This window comes from Neodiprion lecontei, chromosome 2, assembly GCF_021901455.1.
Source record: "Neodiprion lecontei isolate iyNeoLeco1 chromosome 2, iyNeoLeco1.1, whole genome shotgun sequence".
In the NCBI taxonomy this organism is placed as follows: Eukaryota; Metazoa; Arthropoda; class Insecta; order Hymenoptera; family Diprionidae; genus Neodiprion; species Neodiprion lecontei.
In genome coordinates, this window is record NC_060261.1 from 9,478,090 (window position 1) to 9,491,412 (window position 13,323).

Here is a 13,323-nt window from a genome sequence, read left to right on the forward strand (position 1 = left end):
ATAAGGGTCTGGAATCAGGCTGCCAGGCGGCACGTCGAACGCGTGGTTATAACGTTGGAGGTTATATCTAAGAATTTGAGTTAATTTCATAGCTGATCACCCAGGGTAATCCCGAGCGGCGCAGCGGCATTAGGGTCACTGGAGCAGAAAACAAAGCTGCGGGTGATCCCCGTCGCTTCCAATCGCACGTCATAAGTGCTTCCGAGCCCCATTCGTCATTCGGTTGATCACCGAGCAGAGGTTGAGGGATGAAGCGAGGAATATTCCTCCAGCATTTCAATCCCTGCCGCATTGTCGGAAGAAATCTCTGGACGATTCGCATGGAATATGAAAAATCTTTACAAGGACCTTGAAAATTTCCGGTGCTTAAAAGTCACCCGCGTCTAGAGATACGGGTTGAACACACTTAGCCGGCTAATCCGGCGCGTGGCGAGTCAACCGGGGGCAATTCGTCGCGGCATTGTGTGCCGCGATAAATAAATCAAGTCGTAAGCAGCCGATTTTCGAGTTTCCCTCGAGGCCACCCCGCTCGCCCTTCTTCTTCGCTCTTCCGTCGCTTAATGGCCGCTGCCGTGCAGTGCTACTGTCGTCTCTCACGCCCCGGTGTGCTTCACGCAATCCGCAGCTAAGCAGGCTGACTAAGGCACCGTGCAGCCAGCTCCATTCTGTGCTCAAAGTCATTATTATAATACACGTAGAGGAACGCAACGTGAATAGGAGTATCAAAGTTCCTTCATCCCCCACCAAGAGCTTCTTCATCCGAATTAATGTACCTAGTTTCGTTCGCGTACCCACCGCTACAAGTAAAGCGAAAAGCGCATCGTACCGATCCGTTTAACCGTAAGGAGCACGGTTAGTTTTTCGGCACGCATTCGCTTATTACAGCAATTTGACGGACATCCGTAACTCAACGTTGTTGCCGAGATTGCGCCGACAGGCAGAGAGAATAAAGAGCGGCATATCCGCGCAGGTGCGGTTCTCGAACCGCACATCCCCTTCATCCGGCACGATTGTTTTCTTCCATTCGGTGTGAAATACAACGTACATACACGGACAATGTAACGTATGTAAAGCCGGAACCGCCCGGATATACGGAAAAAGAGAGGGAGGGTAGGGAGAGAAATGGATAGCGTCATTCGACGGGGTTGGGGGTATAACGCGTGTGATCCTCGAATAGGGAAGCTGTAAATAATTGGCTGATGTGTTTGCACTGCGTCAAATGACGGGCCAGATTTAGTCGGTCTCACGCCGCCATGCGAATCGGCATTAGTTGGGTTCGCGGGAACGAAAGGGCAGTTGGAAATACGTACGATGTACCTACATATGTCGCCGCTCCTATACACGGGGTCCACACATCGACGCCGTTATTTATGAGATTACCGCGGATTATGGGAAACGCGTTTCCGTCAGAATCCGCGAGATATCAAGATTGATGCGCCGCTGCCGTTCGGAACTGTTCGATGAAACCGATTGAATCGGAAGCATGCCGCACCGTCTGATGCTTAGGCAAAATGGCAAAGGGTGGAACGGAGTCTGGAGACAGGATTCGGGGTGTCGAACTTCTCCCTGCCAAAAGATGCCGGAGTGTCTTTCGCTCGCGTTTCCTTCCGCGCACGGGGATTCGTTGACACGTCACGCTGTCTCGTCGAGTATCAGCCACTGCTGTTGCGTCGGTGCTGCTGCCAACTTCACCCCCCGGACGACCAACCCTTGGCGTAAGCGGCAAACACACACGCACGCACGCGCGCGCATAGACACAGACGCAAACGCATACCGTTATCCGGAGACGTTGCAACGCCGTGATACAAGCTACGAGGTCCCAGTCTTGTCGAAATCCTTTCAATATATCAGCGGCCCACAAGGGTAAACATTCTGTCATACGAGATGCTGCTGGAAAGGGGACAAAGGGGCCATTTTATTATTGAGTATATTGAGAGTGGAGTGACTACTCTATTCTCGTATTTTTCTCCTCCTCTGCTCTTCTTTTTCTTATCCATCTTCTTCTTTCTCTCTCGCTCGTCCGGCCGGCCTCCGGGACGTGAGAAAGGAAGAGACGGGGATAAGACCGCTGCTCCGTCGATTGCTGCTGCAATAATATTTATTCGAGATCTGCCCCGTTATTACCAACCACTACGAAACGAATTTATGTCCCAGGCACACACTCTGTTGTTCTCTCGTTCGCTTGGAAAATTGTTGTTGGAATATAGTTTGGGGTAGACGCGGAGCTAATGTCTTGTCTGAAATGTACCCCTCCCTTGCCTCTTTCTTTCTCTTATTACCTCGCGGGATCGCGCGCGGGGAAGATGCAATAAAAATAAGCCGAGTCTCGCCCGGGCCAAAACCTGCGGAGCATAATCTAACCTCCAGAAGCGATGCTTACCCAGAAATTACGGTCGTTACTTATACACTCGTGCTGAACCGCTGCTATACGATTTATTACATCCGATTAAAGCGATTTAATCTATTGTTATACCCCATGACGGGGGTGATCTTCGCCGTACGAGAAACAGCATCCGCGTCTTCTTACTCGCGGTGATTACATCAACGCGCGGATGAATTTATCCAATTCCAGTTTCGTTCGAGAATAAAACAGAGTGTTTTTTCATCCCTGTCTGGCGTATCTGACCGATGCGAGGCAAAACAAGCCGGGTGAAAAACGCGGAAAAAATCTGTAGTAGACACCGATTTTTCGAGTACCTATAATACGCGTAAAACAGCGTCAACCGGTTTTTGAAAGATGGGATTCAACCGTAAAACGCATAACGCTTGTATATAGATCAGTTCAAGTGGTTCACGGACCGTCGCGTTTTAGCTTTGAATACGAAACGACCGCAATAATTTTGACGAACGGTCCTCGGGATGCTCGAGGAATCCCCCGCAACCGGGTGCTAGATCTGTTTTTCATTTAACACGTGAAAAACAAGCGGGACGTCGACGTGCGACAAACAGTGAAAACGTGCCGTCGGATGAGGACTCCTCGTGTTGAAACAAATCATCGTTCCGGTTGAATAATTTCACGCATCATGTCGTCCCATTCCGCGCTCCATGCATCGCGTAACAACGCATCTCGCCTGCAGTTACGGTCGGGATACGCAAGAGCGTGCATTTTTTATATACCAATCCTGACAAAATCACAGGGCAAATAATTCCGCAGGTCTCAGAGCCGGATGAAGGAGTCGATACCACGCGGCGTTCGAGTGACTGGGACACGTTGTATCACATGATGCTCCTGATCCGGGCGGGCGGAATCATCGAATGACCGAGCCTGCACGGCATTATAACTGCAGTCAGTTGGACTCGTGTTCGATCACTGGCCGACTCGGTACCGACCCTGTGCGGTATCCCGGGGCGTGATATCCGTATTTGTAGACACGGATATTCACCAGCGTTAGCCGGCTCGTTCGCACCGTTGTAAAACGACGAAATGATCCCGTTTTCGATGCGTCATTCCGGACGTTCCGAATTTCCCTCAGTGAACGCACACATGTGCTCATGCACGCAGACTTGTAATCGATATAACGGTAATTTTCCACAGTCAATTTACCCGCTGAAGTTATCTCGATGATTCGTAATCCTATAATTTGAACAAGCCATGGTCATAAATCCGGTGGTATTTCGTTTCACAGGTTTCCGTAGTTTTTTTTTTTCCCCTTCCTTTTTTTAAAATTACGATAAGCGTACTTGAGAATTTAGAATTAGAAGGGAGAGAGAAGAACGCACGCGAGGAAAAATCAATCGTTGGGCCGAAAACGCGTTTATCCGCGTGTCTCCCGGGTAGGCAATGAATACGAGAATAGTAACCGTAGATGCCATCTCGATCCTGGGGGTTAAATTAAATGATTTGCATAAGTAGGTGGGTGTCGACACTGGCAAGCAGAAGCGGGCCCGAGGGACGGACGAGGGGTGAACGGGGCGAATTCAACCCCCTCGTCTCGCCGAGCAGGCTACAAGAAGAATATATTATATATTATGGATAATAGGGAACAGCGATATAGGAGTGACGATAAGGTCTTATAGCCACGAGTCGGCACGTGTCGACAAGTCTGCCAGCCACTGATACAGGCATTCGCAATTATTACACGAGTGCCATTCGGTCCGCGTGTGTGAGGGGGATGCAGGCACGTTGAAAATCCAGAGCTCAATCATGCAGCGAGGCGAGTGAGGAATCTATCGAGGGTTGGAGATGGCGTTATAATAACAAAGAATCATGGAAAACCAAGGGCTTTTCCGCGAGTTCGCGAGTATGCGAAAGATACACACGCGCGCGTCGCACACCCTGAACAGCTAGGCATGTACGTACGTACATCGTAATGCCGAAGTGATTCCTGGGAATAGTATAACGCGTGTGGTGGAGACGTGGGCGAGAGTGAGGAGAGATAGAGAGAGCATCGGGGCACGATTGCCTTTTCGATGTAGCGGTGGGTGTTTGTTGATGTTGCGACAGGAGTGCCACGTGTCATTTCGCATTATTACTGTTTGCCAAGAGACAGAGGTACCCCCTCGTCACCGCGTCGTGGGAAAAGCCAACACAAACAATATAAAATCGAGATAGATAAAGTGACGGGGGACACGGTTCGCGGGGTGCCGTGCCAATCCCCTTTCACGATCGGTCTAATCTCGGATTGACTCGTGTCGCTTATTAATATTTTATGCAAACACCGCATGATTTACGTCCGCCTGCCAGAGGTGCATCATGATCAACGCCCGCGTTGGTGGCGGTTCGTAAAACCCGGTAACTAGCCGAGGATCGAGGCAAGCCTGGACCGAGGTGTACAAGGGTTGATTTCACGGACACCTACGGAAACCGCCATTGCAGCCGCGCGTTACGAAGCAGTCGGGTTTATCTGCCGGCAGGAAATCCCGGGATCTGGTGACGCAGGCGACCGAGGGGGGGAGGAGAAGAGGGTACTACAGGCGAAAACGGGAGAAAAATCTGCAAACCAAAACGAATCAAAGTAATCCGGGAGGAGCGTTCTAAAAAGGCCGCAGCGGTTCGCGGTCGATGAGCATTTCGTAAATAGATCCCTCTCTCCAAGGCTCCTTTCTCTCTCTCTCTCTCTCTCTCTCTCTCTCTCTCATCGCGCCCCTCAGCGACGAGATCGTTGGTATGGTACCCTCCCAACCGTCGTCGTTTTAAATTGCTGATGAGCATTTTTAGATTGGTTACGTTAAGTGAATTGGTACATAGACGGCTCTGTGTTTTCCCGATAAAAGTCTTAATGAATCCCGGGGAAGATGGCTGACGACACCGCGCTGTATAATACAGCTGTTAAAAAATTGTCCTCCCCCGACCGTGCATATCCAGGAAAGGAGGTCCGATTTACACCTTGATTAAGTATAATTTTTGCGTACCCAGCCAGCCTTCGATAACTGACCGCAAAACCCGGCTCCGCGTCTAGAGGACATGACTTTCTCCTAGGTAGCCGAGGACGTTCGTCCAGCCGCGACGCTGTCGGACGCGGGTGAAACAAACGTAAATACGAACGCGAAACCTGAGGGGCTGAATCCAGTACGCCGGAGTTAATTAACGCCGGCGAGGCATTAGAGTGAAATGCAGAATGTAGAATGGGGAGGGATATACATACCTACCAACCCCTCGAAACGAGATTCTACCTCGCAGCAACACGGCCGGGCAATGGAAGGCTTGTACCTCCCATCTCTCGTCGCAGGCAGCACATCCGATAAAAGGAATGGGCACGCCGGACGCAGAGTCGCCAACGTACGTACATACAACAAGTGCGGCAACAATAGCGTCGTCGACAGTTCGTTAAGCACTTCTTTCAATATGGATTGTTCGCCGGCCGGGGGACGCTGGCTAGTCACTGTGACTGTCCTCGTTCCCCGTTTCTCATTCCTCGCCTAGCTCTCCCGCAGGCACGGTAGGAGCGAGATGACTTCGGCCGAAAGGTGTGAACTGGAGATAACCAACTGGTGTTGTGACATCACCCAGCTAGCCTCCTGCACGCGCGACCACTTCCTCGTCACCTGAGATAATATCGCCCCCTTGTTACCAGAACGTCCATCCATCACCTCTGGGATTTCTACGCGGTGAACGAAACGTCTTATTATTCCCCATGCCACGGAGTCTTGCCGAGTCATTCGTTCCCCACTCCTGTTGACGGGAGGACAGTCTCGCCGAAATTCGCGGTAGTTCACCAGGGATGGGGTTCGCGAAGAAGAATAATGACCACTGAGGCTGCGTGGTAACTCGGAACTGAGGAGCTACCGATGTCAAAATGTTTACTCTTTGCGTTAAATAGCTGTGTTCGAATACGTTGTACGTACATACCTAATCGATACGCTGACTGAATGACTGTCAGAGAAAATTGTTCCGAGAAATATGATGATCGCAAAAATGTATATACATTTTATTCGTGTCGCTGTACGCTATACCTATAATGTAGTTTTATTTACTGCTCATGCCTACCGTGGAATAAACTTGGTCCTCGGTCCTGTAAGCTTTCGACAAAAGGTACATACCGAGCGAGCTGACTATGACGAGGCCATAAGTCATGGTCACGTCGTCGTAGAGAAGAGATGCTTCTTCTTATCCCATCCGACAAGTTGATGGATCGTTAGCAAACAATAAGTCACTGTGGTCATCGTACTGCTACTTATACCGAGTCGACAGCCCCGGACAGTGTGAAAGGTTGAGGGTTGAAATTTGGGGTCAAGTATCGAGCTGGACTCTCCTGCACCAACGGCTTTCGGTTGTCTATGAATTGGTAATATCGCGTCAAGCCATATCAGCCCGTACTCAATCGACGAGACTATTATTCGAAATATTTATAACAGATATAAAATTTCAAAATTTTTTTTTTTTCTCTTCTTTTTGTTTCAATCGTATCTGGCGACTTTAGCTTCAGCCATTGTGTCAGAAATTTGACGTTCGCGTCCCTCTCCCCTCGCCGGAGGGCACAGAACACTTCACTCGGGAAAAAATCCGTCCGGATCACGAAAACGGGAAAATACGTCAATCAAGCCGGCGGGACCCTCGTGGGCCAGGATTGACCAGGACGCATCTGTCACCGAATACATTGCCGCGCGAACGATTTTGTTAGTGATGAAATTGACCCTGTGTACGCTAAAAATGCGTGACGTCTCGGGTTTCTCTGTGTCCAAGAAAAGAAAAAAAAAAAGAATAGACTGTAGTTTAAGCACCGTGTTCGATGTTTTAGCGTCAATGCTTCAGTCATTGCACGTGATTTTGACTAATTACTGCGCGATGAAATGCAAGATTATTTGAACGCCACGGTGTTCTTATCTCAGTAAAAAATCTGACAGTTTATTTTCGAGGATAATTCGTTCGAAATAGAATATAGAAATGTCAAGGGGACCCCGGGTGAAAGGTTCGTCTGGTGCTGGTCTGGTTCTCCCTCGAGAAGAGTGGGTATATAACTATATACGTATAACCAAGACGAGGAGACAGATGGAGCGAGCCTGTCGTCGGGTAGGTTTGAAAATAAAACAGCCATGGACCACGTAACAAGTTAATGCCTGAGGAGATTCTGGTCCTTCGAGGGCTCGGGCTTCACTGCTAGGTTGGGTCATCATCGGCCTTCAAGCTCGTCTATGACTAGGTCTGCGTCAACGTCGTCACCGTCATCGGTGGCACGGCGTGTCGTGTTTCGCTCCCCCGATTCCCGCCGTGACAGAAAATACGCGCCACTTGGCAGCCGACTCTACTCGACTAGCTGCTGCAATGCCCTTCGTACAATGGGCGAACCGAAACGCCGTGGAGATTTGAAACGTAACACCCGTTACAGTGATCTCCCTTCCCCCCCCTCACCCCGGGGTACGGGCGCGACGTTTGGTGGCTCGAGGGTTTTCGACCGGGGTTCCAAAGCCCCAACGCATGGCTCCCACTACCCGAAGCGACGTGTTTAATTGGTAATCCGTTTAAAGGATTAGTAACTCGTGATGAGAATTAGGACGTGTCGCCCGTTCGGCTGCCTCCAGCTTGTCCACGTCTCCGGGACAGACAAGACTCGGGGAGTGAGCGAGAGACGGAGTCGTCGTCTATTGGAAGTCACCAGGAATCGGGTATTAGACACGTGTATAAGTAGGTATGTCACCTTTGTCACGGTGGTATTAACTCGATATTTTTTCCAACTGAGGTATCTCCAGAGGTTTTTTTTTTAACAACGATCTCTTCTTGCACACCGGTTCGATCCTCCTTCGAAGGACGATCGTGTTGGAGTCGAGAGATCCGTGACATGCCGCAGCTCATTATATACCCCGACTCGCAGTCAATGTAAAACCAGTTGCCGCGAGTGGTTAAAGTCAATGGCTTCGCCTACAGATCCTTGAGATTTTCATCACTGATTGTTCGGTACGATGATTCACTGGGTGAACGTGAAACTCCTTCGATGATATGTCTACGTCATTTGAATGAAGATAGTACAAGGAATCAGGAGCAGCTGGCATACGTACATTTCGTAGTTTCGTAAAGAGAACTTGACAACGGGAATGATTTCTGTCAAAGTATCTTCTACATCAATTGGACTCGACTTAATTACTCATTTCCACGCTTCGTACTCAGACTCTGTATCTGATTTCAAACATTGAAGACGTTAAGAAAATCCATTAAAACCCTTCGATTCTCTTCAACGACATTCGTTTTCAAAGTACTAGTCCAATGAAATAGTAGATATGATGGAACTCGAGGGTATACATGCAAGTATTTATGCACGTATTCACACAGGCACACACACACGCGCAAACGAGCGACGCACTCGAAAACAAGGGGGGCGTTGAGCGTTTCACTTGGTGTACTCGGAATGACGTTTGAAAGCGAGACACTATGCATACATATATGTAAGCGTGTAGATAGGCTGCAGAGAGTGGTAGAAACCCAGTCTACCCCCGGGGTTCGGAGTGCTTCTGGGGATGGCTCACTTTTCAAACAGGCTTACTCTTTACTTTGTAGGCTACTATAACGGCGGGTAGGTGAAGGGTGAAGATCAAATCCGTCCTGATCTAATAGGGATTAAAAGAGTGACAAATGTAAGAGTTAGTGACGGGCGAGGGGCGGGGAGAAGGCTAACGCGCACAACAACCCATGTCTTTGTGCCCGATGGCATGAAAAGGGGGCTCGTTGAAAAGTTCGGTTTCTGTTGAATCCACCGAACTGTATTACAACCAAAAAGAAATTTCTTTTCGAGAGCACATTTGAGACCTTAGATGTTTCTCATACAATTTTTCGTTTTTTCAATTTTGTTCCTTCGAGCGTATAATCGGGCGAATTGGGAACTTTGTCACTTGGATACGTGCGCGTTTATACTGTAAATTTTGTGAAGAAAATTTTTAACAGTAGATATGGAAGATGGCAGGTGAATATATATAGACGCGTAATGTATAACTGTATAAAAGTATATACTCGCGTATGCTATACCTACTGTATATCGTAGTTTCAGAACAGAAGCTCGAGCACGCTGGGTAAAATTGCTTCTTGGCTAAAGTCTTGAAACTTTTCTCATTTGCCTGGATGGCAGAAGACCCCCAAGTACGTACATAGTAGGTACCTACCCCGTCATCGTGTTAGTCGAATCATAAAGAACTTTCCGAAATGTTCCGATCCCCGCGTCTGATCAATCCAGGAATCCGACATCATCGTTGACTGAACCATTGACTGGAAATATCTCACGAAACTGACCTACCCCAAGACACGGTTTAGCACGATCAAGAACGCGAACGGAACCCTTGTTTGGTTTTGAAAATCGACGAAGGAATTAACCTGCTTTTCAATTTCCATGCTTTTAAAGTTGCCATTTGTAGCAAAGCGTACGTTTTCATGGTAAGTGGTTCATCTGGTTAACCGATCGAGTGTAAATGGAGTAGGAGGAAGGCGAAACTGCGAACTACCTCAGTCAAATCGTTTGCCGATTTTCGTCAATATCTAACCGAAACTGGATTCCCGGTTGGACAGCGCTAACAAGGTTGAAAAAAGTTACACCCAACACGTGGTAAGTCGGAACTGAAACACTGCAGCTTATATCCCTAGCAGCGTGAGTTAAAAATTTTACGCCAGTGGTTCGAATTACGATCCATCAGGATCAACCGGTCGTCCCTCCACTTTAATAAGGATACCCGTATAACCCTAGAATTATCGGCCCTCACTCTATACCGCCGCGCTAAACTCCCAGCACGGAGCCATCGATCAATCCAACACCGGGCGAAGAGGCCCACCTGGCCCAATTTTATGGTGGATCCTATCCAGAACGAATTATAAGGCGAACCGAAAAGATCGTAACAGTGAATTTCGAAATGATACTGTGCCTACATGATTCAGGATTACATTTCGACGCGCGTTAAGGACACGGTTGCATCAGCCTGCAACGAGACGAACTATAACGTACCGACCGATTAAGCCGCTCTGAAGATATTCGGAAACGATATGTTTTCGAAAAAGTGTGTTCATGTCCTCGGGCGCGATGCTGGGTGAACGAGCTCGTAGAAGGTGAAGCTTGTACGAGAGTGGAGCCGATAAATCAAATAACTTTTTCAGTAACGGGCTACATCGAGATAAAATGGTAATGAAAACATGGCCGATACGACGCGATAACATTCCGCAACTGAACCGGGACACGCGTCCTCTCCTCATGCAACGTACGGGCCGAGGGGCGGACGGGGCCGGAGGGGGCTTGTGGTGTATACCAGGTACTACATACCCGTTGCAAAACCGCCCGGCGGCTATACGGCGGCCCGCATTCTCGATTCTCGTCCGAGTTCTCGTTGTCCATCACCCAGCCCTCGCCGTCACCCTCGTCCTCGTCCTCGTCCACGTCCCCGGACGTTGGGAGCTCAGCGAGTCATTAGTACGAAAAAATACAGTCCTCCATCATCGGTCAATATCAATTCAACTTAAGAGACGAATAAGGCGGGTACGATACGTGTAACTTGCGACGGCATAACACGTGTCCAACAAGAGAAATCGACACACCAACGGTACGCATTAAAATTTACTTCGAGGCTGCTTTGGTACCACCTTAATTGAAATCACCAGTTCTGTACAGACGCTTTCGTCGATCTACCTTGAAGACAATCGATTTCGATCCTTCAAAACGATCTGCGAAGTCTACAGTGCTGTGAAATACGCAACATAGGTGTCTGCGAACCACAGTAACGATGGCTAGGAATAAATTTTCACGGACTGTAGTTTACGAGCCGTGGCTGATGAATACGGCTTATCGATTCCCGATCCTCGTCATTAAGTAGTTTTTCTCGTACGGTATAAGTGAATCTGATACTTACGTTGAATCGCGTTATCGTCAAATGATTCTAGACATACTGAACGTCAGTTTTCCGTGTATCACCAGCATTAATAGTACTTAAGTTGATCAGGTTAATTGACAATTATACGCGAATGTCGTACGAATACACGTTTCTCAGCTCTGTTAGAAGCTAGTAGGTACATTAATTGCCGCATAAATCACTGTTGCCGAGGAACGATTTTGAATATAAGTAGCAGTGTTACTACAGGCAACAAATTTATCCGGTTCAGCGATTGTTGGACGTATATACCTGCTTGAGGACGGTTATCATTCATTGGTGATAAACTCGTGGCTCGATGAAATTCTATGAGATTCTCGAAGCCGCGGCCCTACCTCAGACGAGGATAAAATTTATCTGATCAAAGGGAAGACGGTGCCGTTGGTTTATCTGCGGAGCCCCGGAGGTTCGTAAACTGCGTCCGAGATACCTTCCTTATTAACATTCCGCCGGATGGTGGAAGAAGCGAGTCGTGTCCGCTGAGACAGGCCGCAGGACCGCTCCTCGGACCTGTACCCAACAACTTTGAGAGCTGCCCTTCGAGCTGCTTTGCTACCTCGGCCAGTTTCAGTCCCTGCAGTAGTCTTTCGAGGCATCGACGCGTCGCGAGGCTTCTTTCGAGTACATTAAAAGTTTTGCTACGGTTCGTCCAACATCGTGGATTCGCCGACGGTTCGCAACATGGAATATCAAGCGGCGGTGACAGTGTCGCGATAAGCAGCTAGTAAAATAAATTACAAAGTTCATAGACGAGGTGACCGGGACAAAGAAACGTCGGTGAAAATGAAGGAGCTGCTACACTTTGGATACAAATATCTGTCGTACAAAAATTCCCCAACCGACTGACACGGTGAGTATCAGTAGTCTGCACTCCTCGATACCGGATTCAAACTCATTTCTAAAATTAGCTCGGTGTCTAATTGCCCGAGAAGTCTGTCAAGACGCGTTCTCCGTCATCGCAAATCAATCTCGTTCAATTCGACCAAGTTCTTGCGACCGTTTCGTAACTGCATCGGCCGTTTCTCTACCTGACCAACGACTCTCGTATGGCTACATGTCTCACGTGTACCAACCACACGCTATAGTCCTGGATGGACACGGCGTAGTTTGACGAGTCAGCTTTTACCGGTGATGGCGCCACTCTACGAGTCGCTTGATTCTTGCACGGCATGTCTCTCTCTTTACTTTTCACGTACTCTTTTTCTTTTTGTATACAGGTCTCTACCTTTTCATTTAAATTCTTACGGAATATCATTTTCGACATAACGATGATAATCCGGTTTCGTATAACGATGCCAAACTTTTTTTTCAGGCAGAGAAATCGTTGAGATTTTTGCCTATTGCACTGTTTTATATTCAAAGTATTCTAAAATTTAATTCTCTCCAAAATCGGATTACTCAAATATACCCACAATGTAATTTCTGCAATTCAAGTACGTAATATAGAAATTAGTACACACGATCTACCTGCACGAAGCTTTTTTCAAGTCACTTTGAATTCCCTAAAACCGAAAGACAGAGTTTCGAACCGCTTCCGTCACAATAATTTCGATCACAGTGTCTCAAATAGAATATACAGAAAAATTGCTTTGTCATCTGAACAAAAAACGTCACCAAATTTCTTAAAGCGTAGCATAATAACATGGAGAAAATTGGAAACGAATTAAATATCGATCGATAGAAATTCATCGGAGAGTGATCCGGCCAATCAGCAATGAATAAATATTCTCGGTACCGGTGGATGATCAGTACAAATACAAGTTCCGAGGCAAAAGGGTTCCCAGGAGTAGCGAGTTAAGCGCCGTTATATCCTATATGTCATCGTGAGCAATTGCATTGATATGCATAACCCCACCTCGCGAAAAGACAGGCCGCAATTTGATATTCAATATTCAGTGGGTAGGTATAATATTGTTTTACTCTGGGAGGGCATCGATATACATACATACATATATATATATGTATATAGCTAACCGAAATACGTATACGTGCCTATAAAGTATATAAGAGAGCAAACCTCGCTAGTATATACGTGTATTGTCGGTACCGGGT

The 13,323-nt window shown here is 47.8% G+C and overlaps 1 protein-coding gene and 1 long non-coding RNA gene across 2 annotated transcripts in view; one reads left to right on the forward strand and one right to left on the reverse strand.

Moving 5' to 3' along the window:
- The window catches only part of LOC124292878, an 89,488-nt gene that overhangs the window by 33,621 nt on the left and 42,544 nt on the right, over positions 1-13,323 (reverse strand). The window lies entirely within an intron of this gene.
- The window catches only part of LOC107218318 (N-acetylgalactosamine kinase), a 73,872-nt gene continuing 72,560 nt past the window's right edge, over positions 12,012-13,323 (forward strand). Inside the window, exon 1 of the mRNA XM_046731343.1 lies at positions 12,012-12,121. The gene's annotated coding sequence lies outside the window, so the exon portion shown is untranslated. The remainder of the gene's footprint in view (positions 12,122-13,323) is intronic.